Raw genomic sequence first — 20,299 nt, forward strand, 5'->3', positions numbered from 1 at the left:
CTTCGTCCTGGGGTCAAGGGAGGCGAAGCTGACGCCACGGTAACGTGGCTTCTCACACCGGCACGTGGAGGGGTGTTGTTATGAGGACCCAATGGGAAGCTACGTCAAGTGCTCACCACACAGCCCGGGGAACACAGGAAGTGCTCCAGAGGGGCCAGTACCGCCCCGCTCTGGGAGCCAATTAACTGGGAACAGGCCCACCCCTACCTTCTGGGGGCCCCCGGGCAAGGCAGGCAGCAAAGAAGCACTTGTCTCCGAACACTGGAAGTTTGGAGCAAGCTAATGAACTGTTAAATAAAGTATGTCCTGTTCTCTTACCCTAACAGATCTTTGCAGCGGTGACCTGAGGGCCTAGCACACGTTCAGAGCTCTCAGACTTCCTGGAGTTCTGCGCCAGAACGTGGTGGGCCGGAGATGTTCTGGCCGATGCCAACCCCAGCCTGTGGCCTTCTGCCTTTTCTTCTTTTTAAAGATTTTATTTATTTATTTGAGAGAAGGGAGAACAAGCAGGGCAAGTGGCAGAGGGAGAGGGAGAAGTAGACTCCCACCGAGCAGGGAACCCGAAGCAGGACTCGATCCTAGGACCCCAAGACCATGGCTGGAGCCAAAGGGAGACACTCAACAGACTGAGCCACCCAGGCACTCCTCCCTTCTATTTTCACTGCTGGTTCTGATCTATGTAATGGGGTACCTGCCCACACATCTGGGATCTGCCCGTATTCCTCACAGACAGTCACTCTTTGGGCACCACTTGGTTCCAGAAGTGTGTGCACCCCCAAAGGGTGACCTAAGAAAGAAGGTAGTGCAGGGCCCTGGGGAGGGTCTGGGAATGATTGGGAAGAGGACACTGGGGTAAGGGCACCTGATATGGGGTTCAGGTGGTCATAGCTTCTTGGCCCATAGAGGGGCCTCTCTCTGAAGAAGAGGTGCACCCCGGTGGGGTGGGTGTTCCCCAGAGCATAGGACACAGCTTGGGAGCCCTACCTGATGGGTGTCCCAGCTGCGCTGGCCAGGGTTCCAGAGCATCGTCATCAAGACTGGACTTCAGGGAGTTCCATCCCGGTTCCTCCTCTTTCTGGAGTATGATGATGGGTAATTTACCTAACGTCTCTCTGCCAGATCTTTTCATCAACAAAATAGGAGTGGCAGTAAGAATACTTGCCTTGCATTATTGTTACAAGGACTAAATGAGTTAATATGGGCAAAAGCACTCACAAATGTGCCTGACTGTAAGTCCTAACTGTCATTCATGACTCCCTCTTTTTTTATTGGTTGTCTGACCTGGTCCCACCCCAATAGCCAATATCCCATTCCCGCTTCCGCCTGGCAGAAAGGAAGAGAGAAAGGAAACAGAACAATGATTTCATACAATGATTTCCAAAGTTGCCTTCTAATGTGCCCCAAGTTGTGAATTTAGGTTTGGGGCTTTTTGTTTCTTGGGGGTTTTGGAAGACGTTTGGAAAAAGGCTCAGTCTGCTCCAAAGGGACTCTGGTGTATTTAAATATAAAACTCCTCATAAAGGAGGACCCAGAGCCCAGCATGCAGGCTTGCTGGAAGTAGACGGTGGAGTATTTTCTCCAGATCTTTCTGTACCCAGGAAATTCCCATCTGTTGGGGCACATTAAAGTTTTGTCCAGTTTGAAGGCAGAGGAGGTGTTGAAATGATTTTCTTCTAATTGTGGTAAAACACACATAATGGAAAACTGAACCATTTTATCCATTTTTCAGTGTACGATTTGGGTAGTGAGCACATTTACATTGTTGTACAACAGCTCTCCAGAACGTTTTCATCTTGCAAAACAGAAGTTGGGAGCCCATTAAATAACAACTTCCTATTCCTTCCTCCCCGGCGCCTGGCCGCCACTCGCCTACTTTCCGTCTCTGTGCGTTTGACAACTCGAGGTACCTCATATAGCTGGAATCATACAGTAATTGTATGTTTGCAACTGCCTTATTTTCATCAACTTAATGTCCTCAAGGTTCATCCACGTTGTGGCACGTGACCTGACGGGATTTCCAGTCTCTTTCTAGCCTGGGGTGGAAACTTGTGGACAAGTGAGAAATGGAGGGGGTAGAATGGACCAGTCAGCTCCAGAATCAGGGTGAGAGATGGATCCCAGGGTTTTGTTTCCCTCGTGGAAACCCGACCCTGGCACCATAACGCCCATGTGTTTGGTACCTGGTAACACCTGCGTTATTGGGGCATGCATAGTTTTGGGATGGTTTCTCAGATTTATCGCGCAGGTTGGCAAGGAAAATACAGAACCACAGGTATTAATTTCATGGAAATTCAAAAGCAGTTCTACTGACATTTTAATTATTCTCCATCTCCTACTAGGCTAGAGAAGGCTTTTGTCAAATGCAGAAAATTGCAAATGAACGCTGAATTCAGGGGCAGCACCTGAAATTATTTTCAACCTTCAAATCATAGTGCATTTCAATTCCTTTGTCTGTACGTTCGCTTGAAATGTGTTGGCCAATACTGCCTGAAGGGGGCCAAGGCTTCCTGGACTCCTGTCTCTGCAGGGATCTGTCCTCCAACACCTTGCCTTAGTGAACTTGTCACTAGTTTGTGGTTTTTTCCAGATGGACTGTGAAGGCAGGAATCACACATTCGTGTTTATTCTCCCCCCTCCATGGTGCTCTCTTCAGCTGACAAACATTTGTAAAAAAAAAATTTTTTTTTTTTAAAGATTTTATTTATTTATTTGACAGAGAGAGATCACAAGCAGGCAGAGAGGCAGGCAGAGAGAGAGGAGGAAGCAGGCTCCCTGCTGAGCAGAGAGCCCGATGCGGGGCTCGATCCCAGGACCCTGAGATCATGACCTGAGCCAAAGGCAGCGGCTTAACCCACTGAGCCACCCAGGCGCCCCTAAAAAAAAAAATTTTTAATTCAATTTAATTAACATATAATGTATTATTGGTTTCAGAGGTAGAGTTCAGTGATTCATGAGTTGCATATAACACCCTGAGCACATGACATCATGTGCCCCCTTAATGTTCATCACCCAGTTACCCCATCCCCCACCCAACTCCCTCTAGCAACCCTGTTTGTTCCCTATAATTAAGAGTCTCTTATGATTTGCCTCCCTGTTTTCATCTTATTTTAGTTTTCCTTCCCTTCCCCTATGTTCATCTGTTTTGTTTCTTAAATTTCACACACGAGTGAAATAATATGGCATTTGTCTTTCTCTGACTTATTTCGCTCAGCATAATACCCTCTAGTTCCATCCACGTCATTGCAAATGGCAAGATTTCATTCTTTTTGATGGCTGAGTACTATTCCATTACACACACACACACACACACACACACACACCCCACATCTTCTTTATCCATTCACCTGTCGATGGACATTTGGGCTCTTTCCATATTTTGGCTGTTGTGGACATTGCGGCTATAAACATTGGGGTACACGTGCCCCTTCAAATCGTTGTTTGTATCCTTTGGATAAATATCTAGTAGTACAACTGCTAGGTCACAGGGTAGTTCTATTTTTAACTTTGAGAGTTAGTTTGAGAGTTGCTACACCAGTTTGCATTCCCACCAACAGTGAAAGAGGGTTCCCCTTTCTCCACATCTTCAACAACATTGACAAAACACATTTTTTTGGATAAATGATTGACTGACTAACTGGCTGGCTGGCTGCGTAACTAACACAATTTGTAAAATGCTTTCACATTATAATTGTCATAATGCTATACTTCTAATAGGATAGAAATGCTCCTTTTTGCTGATTTGGAATTTTCCTTGAGGGCAGTTGCTCAGGAATTCACTAACGAATGCTGGAATCCTGGAAATAGGACTTAAGGCGGGTATACTGAAGGCAATGGGAAAGGTCATCATTCAAGAAGGAGGAAGTAGGAACATAAATTATTTTCATGATCCTCCATTCATTCATACGCTTTCTCACAGCATCATTTACTTAACTGGTTCTTACTGAGCACCCATGATTGTTCACGTCATTGTGTGCTGGCACAGAAGAGGCTGCAAAGATGATTGGACTTTAACAATTCAGATCTGCAGTTGGAGCCTTCTAGGAGCAGAGACAGGATACAATTGATAGGATACAATGTACAAATATAGAAGGCCCAAGGAAGGTATAAATACTTGCTGTGAAGTATAGAGGAAGAGAAGCCGGTGTTGGCGGTGGGGGGAGAGGAGGGAAGGATCAGAAAAGCCTTTATGAAAGGCAGAGCATAAAAAGGGCTGCTAGGCTCTCTAAAGTATGGGCGAGCAAGGACTGGAGCCAAGGTTAGAATGTGAGAGCAAGCAGAGCAGGGCACAAGGAACGGAGGACGTCGGCTCGCAGAAATGTCTGTGAAGACAAAGAACTAAGGCAGGGCACGAATGCCTGATACTCAGCCCACAGCCTGCCTGCTCCGACTGCCACCTCCCAGCGAGGCATTTTGATACGCCCTATGGTATTTAATGTAAACACGAATGTGTGCAGTAGTAGACCTGGGCTCAGCTGAAGTAAACTGGGCTCGGAGAAGTTAAGTAACTTGCCTAAGATCACACAGCTAGACAGTAGACCCTTATACGACATGTTTGAACTGCATGGGTCCACTTCTGTGTGGATTTTTTTCGTGAGTACAGTTCCCTTTTTTAAGGTTTTATTTGACAGAGATATAGAGAGAGAGATCACAAGTTGGCAGAGAGGCAGGCAGAGAGAGGGGGAGGCAGGCTCCCCATTGAGCAGAGAGCCCGATGTGGGGCTTGATCCCACGACCCTGAGATCACGACCTGAGCCCAAGGCAGAGGCTTAACCCACTGAGCAACCCAGGCGCTCCGAGTATTTTTTTTTTTTGATAACTGTATTTTCTTTCTGTAGCTTACTTTAAGAATACTATATAATGCATACAATATACAAAATATGTACCGACTGACTGTTCATGTTATTGGTAATGCTTCCGCATCAACAGCAGGCTATTGCTAGTCAAGTTTTGGGGGAGGCAAAAATTATACAGGGGGCGCTTGGGTGGCTCAGTGGGTTAAGCCTCTGCTTTCAGCTCAGGTCATGATCTCAGGGTCCTGGGATCGAACCTCGAATCCAGCTCCCTGCTCAGCAGGGAGTCTGCTTCTCCCCCTTCCTCTCCCCCTCTCTCTTAATCTTGCACATTCTGTCTCTCTCAAATAAATAAACTCTTTTTAAAAAAATGTTATACAGGAATTTTCAACTGCACAAGGGGTCAGTTGCCCTAACCCTCACATTGCTAAGGGTTATCTAGTACATAAATTATATAATAAACCAAGAAACATTAAAGGTCATTATAGCAAATAGCATTTATTTTTTAAGATTTTATTTATTTGACAGAGAGAGATCACAAATAGGCAGACAGGCAGGCAGAGAGAGAGGAGGAAGCAGGCTCCCCGCTGAGCAGAGAGCCCGACGTGGGGCTCCATCCCAGGCCCCTGAGATCATGACCTGAGCTGAAGGCAGAGGCTTAACCCACTGAGCCACCCAGGTGCCCCTACAGCAAATAGCATTGTATAGAAATTTTAATATACGAAAGTCTCCATCCCAATCCTTGTTTGTTTGATAATACCAAGAACTGGTGCCTATCACTGCATCTTTTACCACGTGATATGTTCCGAGCCTGATCTTTTCCCCTCCTCCCAACAACACATGAAGTCAGTACTGTTATTCGTGTGTTCATCTGACAGATAAGGAAATCAAAATTGGAAAGGTGAAGTCACTTGGCCAAAATCACATGGTGAGTAAATAACAGTGAGGATTTGAACAGGTTGAGTTGACTCCAAAGCTTAGAAACTATGGATAAACCAAGGGCATTCAACCAATAAATACTTTCTGGGTTTTAATTCTGTTTACACACTGTGCTCGACTCTGGGGATGCAGGCTGGCGAGGTGCTCATCATCTTACAGGCACGTAGATAAATTGTTACCGTGTGATTGCCCAGAACTGGGTTTTGAGCTCCCATCCACCGTTTCTGTGCTTCCGTCTTTCCTCTCTCGTGAGCAGGGGGGCGGGGGGGACGACTTTGATTGGAGAGATAAGGACTTCCGGAGCTTAATAACTGCTCTGTAGCAACTTCTTGTTACCGGTGATAAGAACCCACCTTCAACTAGCTTAAGAAACAAAGGAGATGTGTTGCTCTCCAAACTGGCAAGTCTAGGCACCACCTAGCTTCAGGCATGGTTGACACTAAATCTCAAGCAAAAGAGACACTCTCTACATCTCTTTCTCTGCCTTTCTCTTTATGAACTTTCTCAGTTAGTCCCACAGAATGACAGGATGGCCACAGGCTACTCTGGGTTTATATCCAACCAGCTTAGAACCATCTGGTGGAGAACAACATTGCGTTACCAACAGGTCACACAGAGTCACAAGTGTGTCACACCCATTGACCTTGAGGGGGTCTATGTATGTCCCAGATGGTGGCCAGGGGATGTAATATTCCCATTGCTCTAGCTTGGTTCAGGAAAACTATACATGTCCACTATACTACATGTCAAAGTTATGCTAAGAGGTTAGAAATATTATCAACAACAGAAATAACTGAAAAAAAAAAAAATCCTTACAAAGCCACTGTATTTCCACCTGGGAGAATCAAATGGCCTGAGTAATTTTTACAAGTCTATTATTCAGCTTATTTTGTTGTGGGCCCTATTCTAGGGGACGGCGCCCCAAGAGTAGGCACAGAAGCCTACTGCCACCCCTCCAGTGTGCCCTAGAGCAGCCAGGGGCATAATCTTCCCTTTCGGGTTCCATGATGGAGTCAGGGCCCTGGAAGAGAGGACAGAGGGACAGCCAAAATGGAGAAGATTGTCCGGGGAGGAGAGGAAAGAGATTAACAGGAATTGATCTACAGTCCCTCTACTCAGTTTATCTAGAAGTAAACTGATGGGGGGACGCCTGGGTGGCTCAGTTGGTTAAGCAGCTGCCTTCGGCTCAGGTCATGATCCCAGCGTCCTGGGATCGAGTCCCACATCGGGCTCCTTGTTCTGTGGGGAGCCTGCTTCTCCCTCTGCCTCTGCCTGCCACTCTGTCTGCCTGTGCTCTCTCTCTCTCTCTCTCTGACAAATAAATAAATAAAATCTTAAAAAAAAATAGTTAAAAAAAAAAAGAAGTAAACTGATGGGGAAAACCAGGAAAACTTTATCAAGAGGTCCTGGACCACATGTGGCTTGGGAGAGGTGGCAGGAAGATTGTTGTATTTTTAGAACTGGTAACACTGAGTCCCTGTCCAGGTGCTGCAGACAGAACAAGGAGTTCCTGGATGTGAAAGGCACTGAGACAGGATTCAGAGGTGGGGTGGGGGCAGCTTGTTGAACCAAACTCATTTTGAAGAATGAGTTAAGGATATGGGGGCGTTTCAGGTAGAAAGTCCTTTTTTCTTTAATTAAAAAATGTTACTAAAGTGTAATGAACGTACAGAGTTACACTTGTTTCTGGTGTATAGTGCAATGATTCAGCAATTCTACACATTTCTCAGTGCTCATCAATCCCTTTATCTATTTACCCGTTCTCCCCCTACCCCGCCTCTCCTCTGATGGGTGACCACCCGTTTGTTCTCTATATTTAAGAGTCTGGTTTTTTGTTTGGCTCCTTTTTTTGTGTGTTCATTTGGATTGTTTCTTAAATTCCACACATAACTGAAATCTTAAGGCATTTGTCTTTCTCCGTCGACTTCTCTCACTTAGCATTTGTACCCTCTGTTGCAGATGGCAAGATCTCATGCTTTTTCATGGCTGAGAAATATTCCATGGCGTACGGATACCTCTTCTGTATCCACTCATGTATGGATGGACAGCTAGGTTGCTTCCTTACCTTGGCTCTTGTAAATAACGCTATAATAAACACAGGGGGGCACATAGCTTTTCCAATTAGCGTTTTTGGTAGCGGTTTTGGGGTAGATACCTGGTAGTGAAATTACTGGATTGCATGACAGTTTTATTTATTATTTGTTGAGGAGCCTCCATACGGTTTTTCACAGTGGCTGCCCCAGTTTGCATTCCCACCACCAGTGCACAAGGATTTTTTTCTCCATGTCCTCACCAACACTTGTTTCTCGTCTTCCTGATTCTAGTCCTTCTGGCAGGTGTGAGGGGATACCTCATTGTGCTTTCCATTTGCATTTCCCCGATGATGAATGACGTTGAGCATTTTTTCATGTGTCTCTTGGCCATCTAGTTGTCTTCTTTGGAGAAATGTTCATTCTGGTTTTCTGCCCTGGTGAAAATCTCCTTTTTTTTTTTTTTTTTTTTTTTTTTAAGATTTTATTACCTGAGAAGGGAGAGAGAGAGAGAGAGAGAGAACAAGCAGGGGGAAGGGACAGAGGGAGAAGGAGAAGCAGACACCCTGCTGAGCACGGAGCTCTCGTGGGTCTCCATCCCAGGACCCTGGGATCATGACCAAAGCCCAAGGCAGATGCTTAACTGATTGAACCAGGCAGTCCCCCAGGCATAAAATCTTAATAGCATGAGCAGTCATTGTGATTCAGTGACATTAAGAATTTTAAAAATTTCTTTACAACAAATAACCCTATGGAGGTAAACCCTATCTCCCAGCAACAGACAGTTTTTGTAGCTTAAGGGCAAGGAAGAGCTGAGCTAGAGCTGCACTATTTTATAATTCTCCCCTTTAACAGTAAGTAACGGGTATTTATTTCTCCCTCTCGCTTCAAACACTGCACCCCTCCTCCTACTTCCAAATCTACCAAAATTTTCCTTCGAGTGCGACAGTGGGGTGTTGAGGAAAGAATTTCAGCCTTCGAGTCAGCCCAAACTGGGTCTGTACATTGGTCTCCCCATTTATTAGGTTGTAATTCTAAGCAGGTCTTTTTGCTTCTTAGGTCTCAGTTTTCTGATCTGTAAACTGGGACTGATACCACGGACGGGATGGCTGGGATAATGGAGTGCGATGGTGCATGTGAAAAACCTCGCTCTTACAAGGCACTCAATCTCTTTTACTCTGCGTGCCTCCCGTGTTCCTGAAACACATCAAAAAAGCAACCCAGGACAAGGCCAGGCTATCCTGGGTACACAGGTGGGGTGTGCGGGCGTGCACCCACTCTGAGCAGTCCCAGCACACAAGCCTGAAATCTGCCAGACACCAATGAACTAGCCGTCAGTTAGCTCTTAAACATTTCCTCCCCCTTCTAAGGGATACCCGAGAATAGAAAGCCCCGCTCCACACCAGTACTGATATGCAGACCCCGAGGTCAAATGCGGATGGACACTTGAGGTTAAAGCCGTATTCAAATTTAATCGGAAACGAAGATGAAGCTTCTTTGAGATGATCAGTTGTCTTTGGGCTCCCAGTCTTAGTGTGAAGACGATGATTCTATTTTCAGACTTTGAATCAGCCCGCCTGCCTCCAGTCCCCTCTCCTTCCACTCCATCCTACACACCGCTGCCCTGTTCGTCTTCCTCCTCCCCTCCTGCTGCAAAACCCTTCCTTCTGATGGGATGTGCTATCCGCGTCCATCTCACCACAGCTAGCTAATATTATCAACATGGCACCTTACCAGTTTCTTGATTTAGCTCACACAGTCCTTCCTGCCAAAAACCCTCCTCTCTCCTTTCCATTTATCTGTCATCAAGCCCTTCAACATTCAGCTGGCTCTCTAGCCCCTGAGTGGTGTTTCCAGCAGGCAACACCCTAAGTGAACTCCGGAGCTACTGTAATCATTTAGCGAGGACTGTCTTTATCTTCGCATGTGTACGCAGTCTCCCCGAGTAAACAGTCAATTTCTAAAATGCAGGAACTAGGTCTATCACAGGCATGCATTTGCATCATCAGTGACTTGCACATTGTGTATAAAAATATTTTAATAAAAACTAGATTCACACACAACTTTGGAAGGAGCTCCTCTATTGCCTAAATAAAGGTTTATGTGCACTGACATTTAAGTCACATGAAGGCAGGGGAGAAAGGCAACGATAAGAATAAAATTGTGATGAAAATTCGAACTAAGGATCTGATCAGGGTACCCGGGGCTCATTGAAAATCTGCTGTGCAGCATATGCTTGTCAGTATTCTTCGGCAAAAGTGTACTAGGTAGTGACCTCCTCCCAGCCACACTGCAAAGGGACACTGACTGCCTCCTTGATTTGTCCCCAGTGAGTAACAGAATCTGGTCTAAAATAGACTCCACCTTCATTAGATAAATTGCAATAGATAAATTAGATAAATCACAATATTTAAGGACCAAAGAAAAACAAGGAAGGACTCAGCCCGCACCCTGAGTGAGAACTCGATGCAGCTTTCTAGATAGCAAAGTGAGGCACAAGTAGAAACACTTGTAGATTTGAGACTGGACAGGGAGGCTGCGACAGGAATTTCTAGTCCCTCCACCCTGCGGACATGGTGAGACTCACTGGGGTCCAGACAGCATTTAGCTTGATTTGTTTGGCCTCTTTCTTGTTTTGTTTTGTTTTGTTTAAGTTCTCTCAAGGTTCTGTGATTTGTGCCCTTCCTATTCATGTTGGGGCTGATGTTTTTTCAAGCCCTAACTGGTAAGTTCTCACTCCTGGCTGCAGAGGGGATCTGATCGGGTGACTGAACCTGTGTTTGATCAAGGTCAAGGGCTGATCAAGCTGATCTGGTTCCCTTTTGTCCTGCATCACCCCACACAACACCCCACACCTCTGTTCTGAGACATTCAGGATGAGCTTCCCTTAGAGAATCGCTGTCCGGTTACAGGCTCTTCATCTTTGTTCCCCCAATTCTATATGTTCATTTTTTCAAGGTTTCATTTTTTTATTTGAGAGACACTCACAGATAGAGAATGAGTGGGGGGAAGGGCAGAGGGAGAGGGACAAGCAGACTCTGTGCAGAGCGGGGAGCCTGATGTGGGGCTCCATCCCAGGACCCGGAGATCATGACCTGAGCCAAAGGCAGATGCTTAACCAACTATACTTTTGTTCATTTTAAATATAATGTCTCTGCAGAGGCTTTACGTCCAGCCACTGGGCTTGGGGAGATATTTGCTGCCCGCTTTGCTGGTTTGCACAGAAAGGATTCTCTCTCTAATCTCTTTATTTCATATCTTAGATCTTAATAATCTTCCACATTAATCTTCAAGGTAATCTTCATTACCTCACTTGTCATCATGATAGGAGTGGGACGGAACATTTTCCTCTCTTTCAAGAAGAGTTGCTTTCTGTTTGAAATACCTACTGAAAAAGTTCTCATTTTGGCATCCTCAGATCCTCATCACCGCCCTCCGACTCCCTTTCTAGGTCACCTCTTTAATCCCCACAAATTCAGCTTTAAACCCAATCTCCTGACAGCCGTAGAGCGGCATTGTGACTGCCTTACGTGCGTTCCCATAGCACAGCCTGCTAGCTGCGAGCTAAGATCCACATGGGAAGCTCAGAATTACAATATAAAGGCACAGATACATGCTAACTTTTATGGAATAAACTCTGAAGTAGGATGGGGAACAAGGGGGGAACTGAAGTCACAGGAAACAAAATTCCAAGAAGAGCGCACTTAAGAAAGGATTCCAAAGATAAACCAGCAAAACTGTGAAAACACACACCCATCCTCTTTCATATGCACCGTTGGCAATGCTAAAGACTGGAGACACCACAGCTCCAGTAGGTTGGCTGATCTGTGGTTCATCTACAGAATGGAATACTAATCAACTGTTAAACAGAAGGAGAAACTCTTTCTCTATTCAGCTTTAGAATAATTTCCACTAAACATTGTTCATTGAAAACTGCAAGGTTCAGGGGAGCCTGGATGGCTCAGTTGGTTAAGCATCTGCCTTCAGCTCAGGTTGTCCTCCCAGGATCCTGGGATCAAGTTCTATGTCCAGCTCCCTGCTCCGTGGGGAACCTGCTTCTCCAGCTCTCTGCTCCCCCACTCCCTGCTCGTGCTTGCTCTCACTCTCGCGCACTCTCTCTCAAATAAGTAAAATCTTTTTTAAAACCCTGCAAGGTTCAGAAGAATGTGTAATATACTACGTTTTATCTAAGAAAGGTAGATAATACAAATATGTACCTTTTGGCTTATATTTATAAAATAAAAACCAGTGGAAGGACACACTAGCAAGGAAAAAACTGGTTAACTTTAGGGAGATGAAAGACAGGAATGGAAACTAGACTTCTCTGAATGTACCTGTATTAGTTGTCAATTATTGCATCACAGATTATTCCAGAAGCTTAGTGGTTTAAAATAAGAATACATTTTTATTCTGTCACATACATTTTGAGAGTTGGGGACTCAGAGCAGCTTGGGTGGTTGTGGTTCATGGTATCTTAAGAGACAACAATCAAGATGTTGGTCTGAGTTTCATCAAAAGGTCTGACTGGGTTAGAGGCTCCACCACACAATGGTTCCCTCACGTGGTTGTTGGCAGGAGGGAGGCTTCAATTTCTCACCACCTGGACCTCATCTCTGCATAGGGTTGCTTGAATCTCCTCATCATGGGGAAGCCAGTGTCCTCTAACGCCAGTTATCCAGAAAGAACAGAGAAACTGTAATGTCTCTTATGAGCTAGTCTTTTGTGTGTGTGTTTTTTTAAGATTTTATTTATTTATTTGACAGAGAGAGAGAGGTCACAAGTAGGCAGAGAGAGAGGGGGGAAACAGGCTCCCTGCTGAGCAGAGAGCCCGATGCAAGGCTTGATCCCAGGACCCTGAGATTATGACCTGAGCTGAAGGCAGAGGCTTAACCCACTGAGCCACCCAGGCGCCCCTCTTACGAGCGAGTCTTTGAAGTCACACACTGCCATTTATACCTTACTTTGTTCGTTAGAAGCAAGATACTGATACTCAAGGGAAGTGTGGCTGGGACGTTTTTAAAGGGTGTGTTAAAGCATTTGTGGGCATATTTTAAATCAATACAGTATCTAATTTTAAACATTTGAATTTGGAACCATATTAATGTCTTCTATAATTATAAAGGGAAATTGAAAAACATAAATACAATCCCTAAACATTGAGAGCAAAATGAAAGAAATGAATGTACACCAAGTTGAGGGTTTAAACACAGAGATAGATAGGGGCACCTGACTGGCTCAGTCGGTGGAGCATGTGACTCTTGGTCTTAGGGTTGTGAGTTTAAGCCCCATGTTGGGCATGGAGCTTACTTAGAAGAAAAAAATAATAAACAGAGATAGATAGTAATTATTTCAAGTATTTTAGAACAGAATAAGTCCTACAATCCTGAAAGAATCTATCCAAAGGATAAAAAGAATAAAGAAATCTTATGTTGTTTTAATTATATCAGTATCTATATTCTGAAACTGAAGTACATACACATATATATTTAAGAACATGTATTCTTTTTATACACTGTATGTACTATATCTGCTATGTTAGTATTATTCTGAGACTATTAAGTGTGAGTATATACCAGGATACATTAAATAATTATGTTAATATATTTAGGATCTGAGCTATTTAGCATAAGGGGAGAGATATAAATATAGAAGTGAATGAATCAAATGGAAAATTCCATAATCTTAAATTTGATTTGAAGAGTATGTAGGATACATTTTCTTTAAAAACAACAACAATATTATTTCTTTGCTCTGTTTACTGCAAAGGTCTGGAAACCATGACTAACCTCAAAATAATGAGCATCCCGACACCCAGACTGTGTTCTCTAAATTGGATTTCCAACTAAAAGGAACCACGTCTTCTTGGATAAATGCGGATTTCAAGGCTGGGACGGGAAATATCAAAGGGCAGCCTGGGACATTCTGTGGGTCAGGCAGGCAAACAAGTTGTCAGAGACCGCAGGCCTTGCATCAAAAAGATCTAAGAACCCACTTGAATGAGTCCCACTGGCCAAAGAGGAGATAATGTGAACATTATAGCAATGATAGTACAATACCATATCAAATGTATTAAAATCTGTGAGTTCAAGAGGATACTAAAAAAAAATGTGATTACTTTGGGAAGATGCTTAGAAACCAACTGGTTATTTTGAAAACTGGTGAAGGAGAAAACGGGAGGCACACAAATAAGTCTTCTGCTCTGTTGAGGCTACAGCTCAGGAATTTCAGCAAAAGAAATGCTACAACCAGCATCTGACCATTTTGCAACTGCTCATGAAATGTGGGTCCGATCTGGGACCCAAGCTGGAAGTCCACGGGGCAGGCAGTTGGGAAGGGAGGACGGATGTCAGTTGCAGCAGGAAGAGGGCCCTAAAGCTACAGCAATTCTGGACTCTGATGTTGACGGTAAGGGTGTCCCACCGAAGCCAGGGCCTCTGTCGTGGGACACGCATGCATGCACGCACACACACACACACACACACACACACACACACGCCCAGGCGGTGGAGAGGCTGAGAGTACGGGGTGGGGGGGTGGCGCTGCAGGCTGCTCTCTCCTGGCAATGAGGGGAGCTCAGGGACATGACATGTGGGTGTGAGATAATGGGTCCTGCTTCCGTTCACACCCACTCCCCCCTCCCCACAACAATCTCCCTCGCATCCCATCTTCACCAGGAACATACAGGAAAACTAGTCCCTGCCGGCCATGCTGGTGCATGGGAGACACATTCCAAAACCACCACAATCATCAGTGGCAGCTAAATCCAATCGGTGAGAAGCAGCTAGGGGGCTTCATCACGTAACAGATTCAACGGGCAGCGCATCGGGACCCCACTGGTGAACGTTGGTGAACAACCCCCAATAAGAACATCTACACATCACTGCTGTGATGCGGTGGGAAGTACTGGACCCCGCCACCGACATCCTTACCAAAAAAACCACATCGAGTCTGGTGTAGCCTCAGGATCCAATGACCAGTTTATAGGAAATGTAGGGAAAGCAGGAAATGATTAAACAGCACAGAGATGCAGTCCATCAAACCCAGAATGTGGTGGGGTCGCTGGGGTTCATGTCCAGCTTCTTCAGCAAATAGACTACAAGGAAAACAAGGAGGACAGAGGTGACTCAGAAAAAGGAGACAAGTGAGACACATCAGCCGAAAACAGCGGGTGAAACTTGTCTGAATCTTGATTCAAATAAACCAAGTTTAGATACATATTTTCAGAAATATATATATATATATTTTAAAGACTTTATTTGACAGAGATCACAAGTAGGCAGAGAGGCAGGCAGAGAGGGGGAAGCAGGCTCCCCGCTGAGCAGAGAGCCCGATGTGGGGCTCGATCCCAGGACCCTGAGATCATGACCGGAGCCAAAAGCAGAGGCTTTACCCACTGAGCCACCCAGGCGCCCCTAGAAACATATATATTTTTTATCTGAGTGGGTTTTTTTTCCCCAAAATAATCACGGGGCTGACAAGAGTAGGAGTGAAACAAGATTGTCCGTAAGATGCAATCTTGGAAGCTGGGGGGGATGGGTACCTGGGAGTTCATTATGCTTTTCTCTCCGCTTTTGTATGCATTTAATTTTTTCTTTAATAAAAAGAAAAATAAAAGTAGGGATCGAGAGTGATTACTGAAGAATCAATGGCACCTGGTTGATGGGGACATTGGAAGCACTCGTTCTGGAAGTCAGGCAATAAAGCATTGTCCGTTTACACAGCACTTTACATCCCCCCCTTCCCCAACATGTCTGCATATCCACAGCTTTATTTTATAATCGTATCCTCTCACTGCCTGTGAGTTGGGCCGGTCAGGCGTTGAGCTACAGATCAGGAAACTGAAGCTCAAAGAGATTGAACGATTTGGTAAGTGGCCCAGCCTGAGGTACTGGAGTCCAAGCCTGTCCTTCAGGAGGCCACTGGTGCAGAAAGTCAAGGTCCCTAGGGAGACCTTCTGGCTAGGAACCAGGATCCTTGGATGGAAAGACAGTTGCTTACATAGGGTGGCACCGAAATTAGGAAAACTTTTGAAAGTCAAGGAGAAACGTTTAGACTCCTATCAAGGCTAGAGTATCATTTCCCTACCCAATCAATTCTCTCCCTCCGTCTACACTCCCTCCCCGCCCCAAACAAAAGTGGAAAGCGACTTGGTGTTTCTTTAGGCAATGCAAAATCTTCAGCTCTCCTGCTTTCAAAATTAAGAAAGCACATTATGCCACTTTATCCAAAAAACCTCATTAAATAAGAAAAACATTTATGTATTTTAGTCAGGGAAGGTGGAGGGGGCTGGGAAAATGGACACAGGGGCCAGAGGTGAAAGGGAGATCATCAAGAGAGATCCCCAAGAAATGCTTCAAGGAGAGGTTTAGTGATTATAAATTGTCCTCACTTTATTACCTCTTTCACTTGAGCCCCCGGCTTCGAAATGGATTTTTGCCTATTGAGAATCTGAGCAGCTGATTATACTTTCCGAGTTCCTCAGAGCTGAGATTCCCAGTGTCAAATGAAGTGCCTGCTTGCCTGGCCAGAGGGCGAACAGGAGCCAGGATCACCTGTGTCATACAGGAGGACTGACCGGTCCCCCGGTCGCCCGGAAGGACAACCACCCTGGGGCTGGGGGTGCTTATCCATGTGGCAAGAAGGAGCAGGGGCCCAAGGCCCTCACACCTTTGCCCAGGGGCCTGGCATCATGAGGTTTGCCTTGATCTTCAGTGAAGAACCCATGATCTCAGCAAGCACCGGGGCTTCCTTGACTCAAAGCCATGAATCACTAAATTCTAGAAACAACCGTATCATTCCACATCTCTTTTTCAGTCCTAATCACTGTGTTTTGAAAATGCTTTTCTGAGTATGGAAACCAGACACATGGAATCAATTGCTAACCGAAACAGTGGTGCAAATTCACCAACAGCAACTTCAGGAGCCACCAAATACTTTAAAGACATCATCTTATTATTCCTGAGAGCTTGGTGGGACAAGCTGGGTCTTCCTTTGTTTTGAAACACCAGAAGGCTGACCTGATGGAAATGGAAAGCGTATATTTAATACCCAGAAGCTTTTATGCCTTGTTGCCTTTCTTAGGATGGAAAAAGTGATGGATAACTTCTATCACTTGGCAGAAGTTCAATCTGTGGCAGGGATCACGTACACCTGCCCAATGTCCTTTTGAAGCAGGAAGGGAGGAGGGAGGATTCTCCCGCTTTATGTCCGGGAAAACAGACAACAAAGCACTCAAGTGATTAGTCACAGATTCCAAAGTGTGTTAGTGATGGTGTTGAAACAATTTTAGACTCTAGATGTATTGATCACAGAGCAGGACTCTTTCTATTCATCTATTGATTTATTAATTCGTAACCAGTATTAGCAACTCTTCTAGCTTCTCTTCTAGCTTCTAGCTTCTGGGCACACAAAGATAAATAAGGAAGAAACAGCTCTTGGAAGAAACAAAGAAGTAGGTGGTTCCAAGACTCCCCCTGTGTTTGGTTCTGGATCTCCTGGTCCCTGTGTGTGTGTGCTGAAGGTAAAGACAGGGAGAACACAAGAGTCGAGAAGAAGGGGTGGAGAGCAGATGCCTGGGCTGTCTTGTGGGCCAGCCAGCTCCAAGGGCAGCCTTGGCATTGGCGATTGTGATTAGGAAAAGGCCATCTTCCCAATAGAACAACTTAAAAGTCAGCACAGAGTACATGAAACTGAGTTTATCTACTGACAAAACTACCTCGAGAGACAGTTGTGAATATGATCTTAGGAGTGTGGCAAGACAACACCACTCAAGGGGACCAGACTGGAGACTAAAGCTGAGATGACAGGCATTGCAACCTGGCTAAAATCCTGCAAAGAAGCAGAGAAGAGGATGGATAGCTGTACCAAGCTGGTGTGTCTCCAGCCTTGATCCAGGAAGAGGGTGCCCTGAGCCGCTCACATGAGCCTCGAGGCCAGTGTTCTGAGCCATCCAGGTGTGTTTCCAGTGCCAAAGATGAGAGCATCAGGCTCTCGCTCTCTGACATGCCCCAATCCCTTCACCCACTGCCCATTGCTTTGACGCTCACAAGTGACATGCCTACAGATTTTCATAAGGAAAGAAGATGGACTCACGAATGTCAGTTCATAGTCACGACTGTAGTTGGACGAATTTGCCATTCTGGTAAATGTATTTCCCTGTGAATCTGAGAGCTATGAGCCAGATAAACAGAGAGGAAGCCCATAAAATCCAATTCCCAGGCCTGCAGAGCTAAGGACCAGAAGTGGGACTTTTCAAGATGGTGGTAACTCGCTCAGTTACCTCACTCAGGGTTTCATTTCAGGCCCGGAGCGCTGCCTAGCATTTAGTTAAGTGCCTCAATAAATGTTACTAATACAAAAAAAAAAAAAATACTGCTATTTATGAACATGTTTTCTACTGCCAAGGGAATTTTAAACCTGGAGTGTCTAAACCTGTTTAAGTCATGTGTCTCCTCCCTGAACAATAAGCGTGTCCTTTGTGGTCAGGGGGCTGTGAGCGTGGGGGGCCACGCTCGTAGCAGGTGCTCCACAACGGTTTGCTGTCAATGGACAGCCTGTCCTGGGCACGAAAGATTGCTGCAGAGTTTGTTAAATGGTAAAAAGAGGAACCAGGGTTTGCTTTCTGTTCTTATCTCTTCTTTCCAGCATTTTTTTCCCTTTTCTGTTTGGTCCCACTGTCTCTCCCGTAAATCCCCAGTTAAGCAGTCAAGTTAAACTCGTGCCTTCCTAGGAAGCCCTGAAGCTTGGCAGGACCCAGGCAGTACATACATGTAAGTCTTCCCCTGCACCCTTCTCCCTCCCACCACGACCTACCCAGTAATGCTCTGTACGGTCCACGGAAGAGGTGGGCAGGGTCCGGCCAGGTGGCCGCCGGTGAGAGCAGTGTGGCAATCAGGAGTGCTAGCCTTCTAAAATGACCCTCTGTGAATGTTGCCGGCAACCTTACACAGTGTGACGAGTTTTAGTGGTATATGATGTGGGGAGGTTTCTTCCTTCCCACCACCTCCACCTCCCAGCTCATGGAAAAGTTAGGGAGGTGTGGTTTAGTGACCAATTCAGGCTTTGACAGGCAAAGACCTGAGCATGGAACCCAACTTTGCTGTTTACTAGGTGTGCGGTCCTGGGCCAGTCTCCTGTTCTCACTTCTCATCTGGAAAACAGGGTAGTCATAATGCTTCCTTTCCCTATTACACACAGATGTGAGGGCACAGCAAGCAATCCTACCTCTATTGGGGGGGGGGGGTCATGTTTCCCTAGAAGAGGCTCATGAATAATTGTTGACTTGAGAAATGAATAAACGGTAGAGTTGGATCTCCTAAACCAGTGACCCCCGAGCTCTAGGGTGCATCAGGATTATGTGAGGGGCTTGTTAAAACACGAGCAGCTGGGGCTCAATCTACTTTTTAGACCAGTAAGCAGAGCCCGAGGATTTGCAGCTCTAACACTCTAACACTATACCAGGTGATACAGGCGATTCCGGGGACCCAACTTTGAGAACCACTGCATTAACTTCAAGAAGGCAAGAAGGAAGCCAGTAGGGGCTGCAGCATGAGAAAGGGCCAGCAGATGGCGCCATGATCGAACCCAGGCCTCCCCTGGGAGCTGATGGAACTGGGTCAGCTCTGGGCTCAACCTACAGAAACAGGTTTTCCCCGGCACAGGGGGTGGTTCTGACCTGGAAGGCGGCTCCACCCAGCAAAGAGCAGAAGGAGGCACTGGGAGCAGCTGGTGTGGGGGAGGAACCACCAGCTCTGTAACCTCCTGTTTCCCGCCACTGTTGGTTTCCCTCAAAGGAGGGATCTGATCTCCCCCTCCAAACAGTTTTCTGCCTGGCCAGCTGCCACAAGCAACGGCATCCCTCAAAGCAAAGTAAAAATTCCATCCCATGGAGCTTCCTTTCCAGTAACCCCATTTTGGGACTGAATCCTTAAGAGTAAGAAAATTCTTCTTAAGATTTAATTGAAAATATGCAGTGGAGGTGCCTGGGTGGCTCAGATGGTCACACACCTGCCTTCAGCTCGGGTCATGATCCTGGGGTCCTGGGATCGAGCCCCGTGTCCGGCTCCCTACTCTGCGGAAAGTCTGCTTCTCCCTTTCCCTCTGCCTCTGCCCCTGCTTATGCTCTAAGAGAATAAATAAAATCTTAAGGGAAAAAAATGCAAAAGGGTTGACAAAGCCCTTCCTCATTTTTCTCTACCGGTCTGTCCCCTGGTTACCTTCTCAGTGTTATCTTTCCATCACCCCCTGCCCCCCTGAGCATTTGGCTTAGAGGAGAGAACAGGGACCAGCTGCACTGGCTGTGGGAAATTCAGGCTCCTCCTGTGTGCAACGAGAAAAACGCTACCCACTTTAGAGAACTGTTATAAGGAATACACAAAACACACAAAAAGTACCTCACACAGTGAAAGGACTCAGTACACATTAATGAGCTCGGCGGGGAAAAGGATTAGTCCAATAGCCAGTGACACTGTCTCCTGAGGAGAAGCGGGGGTTGGTCTTGGCTCCACTGCAGGGCGGCCCAGTGGAACTTATTGCTGTCTA

Source organism: Lutra lutra, chromosome 10 (assembly GCF_902655055.1).
Source record: "Lutra lutra chromosome 10, mLutLut1.2, whole genome shotgun sequence".
NCBI classification, from domain to species: domain Eukaryota; kingdom Metazoa; phylum Chordata; class Mammalia; order Carnivora; family Mustelidae; genus Lutra; species Lutra lutra.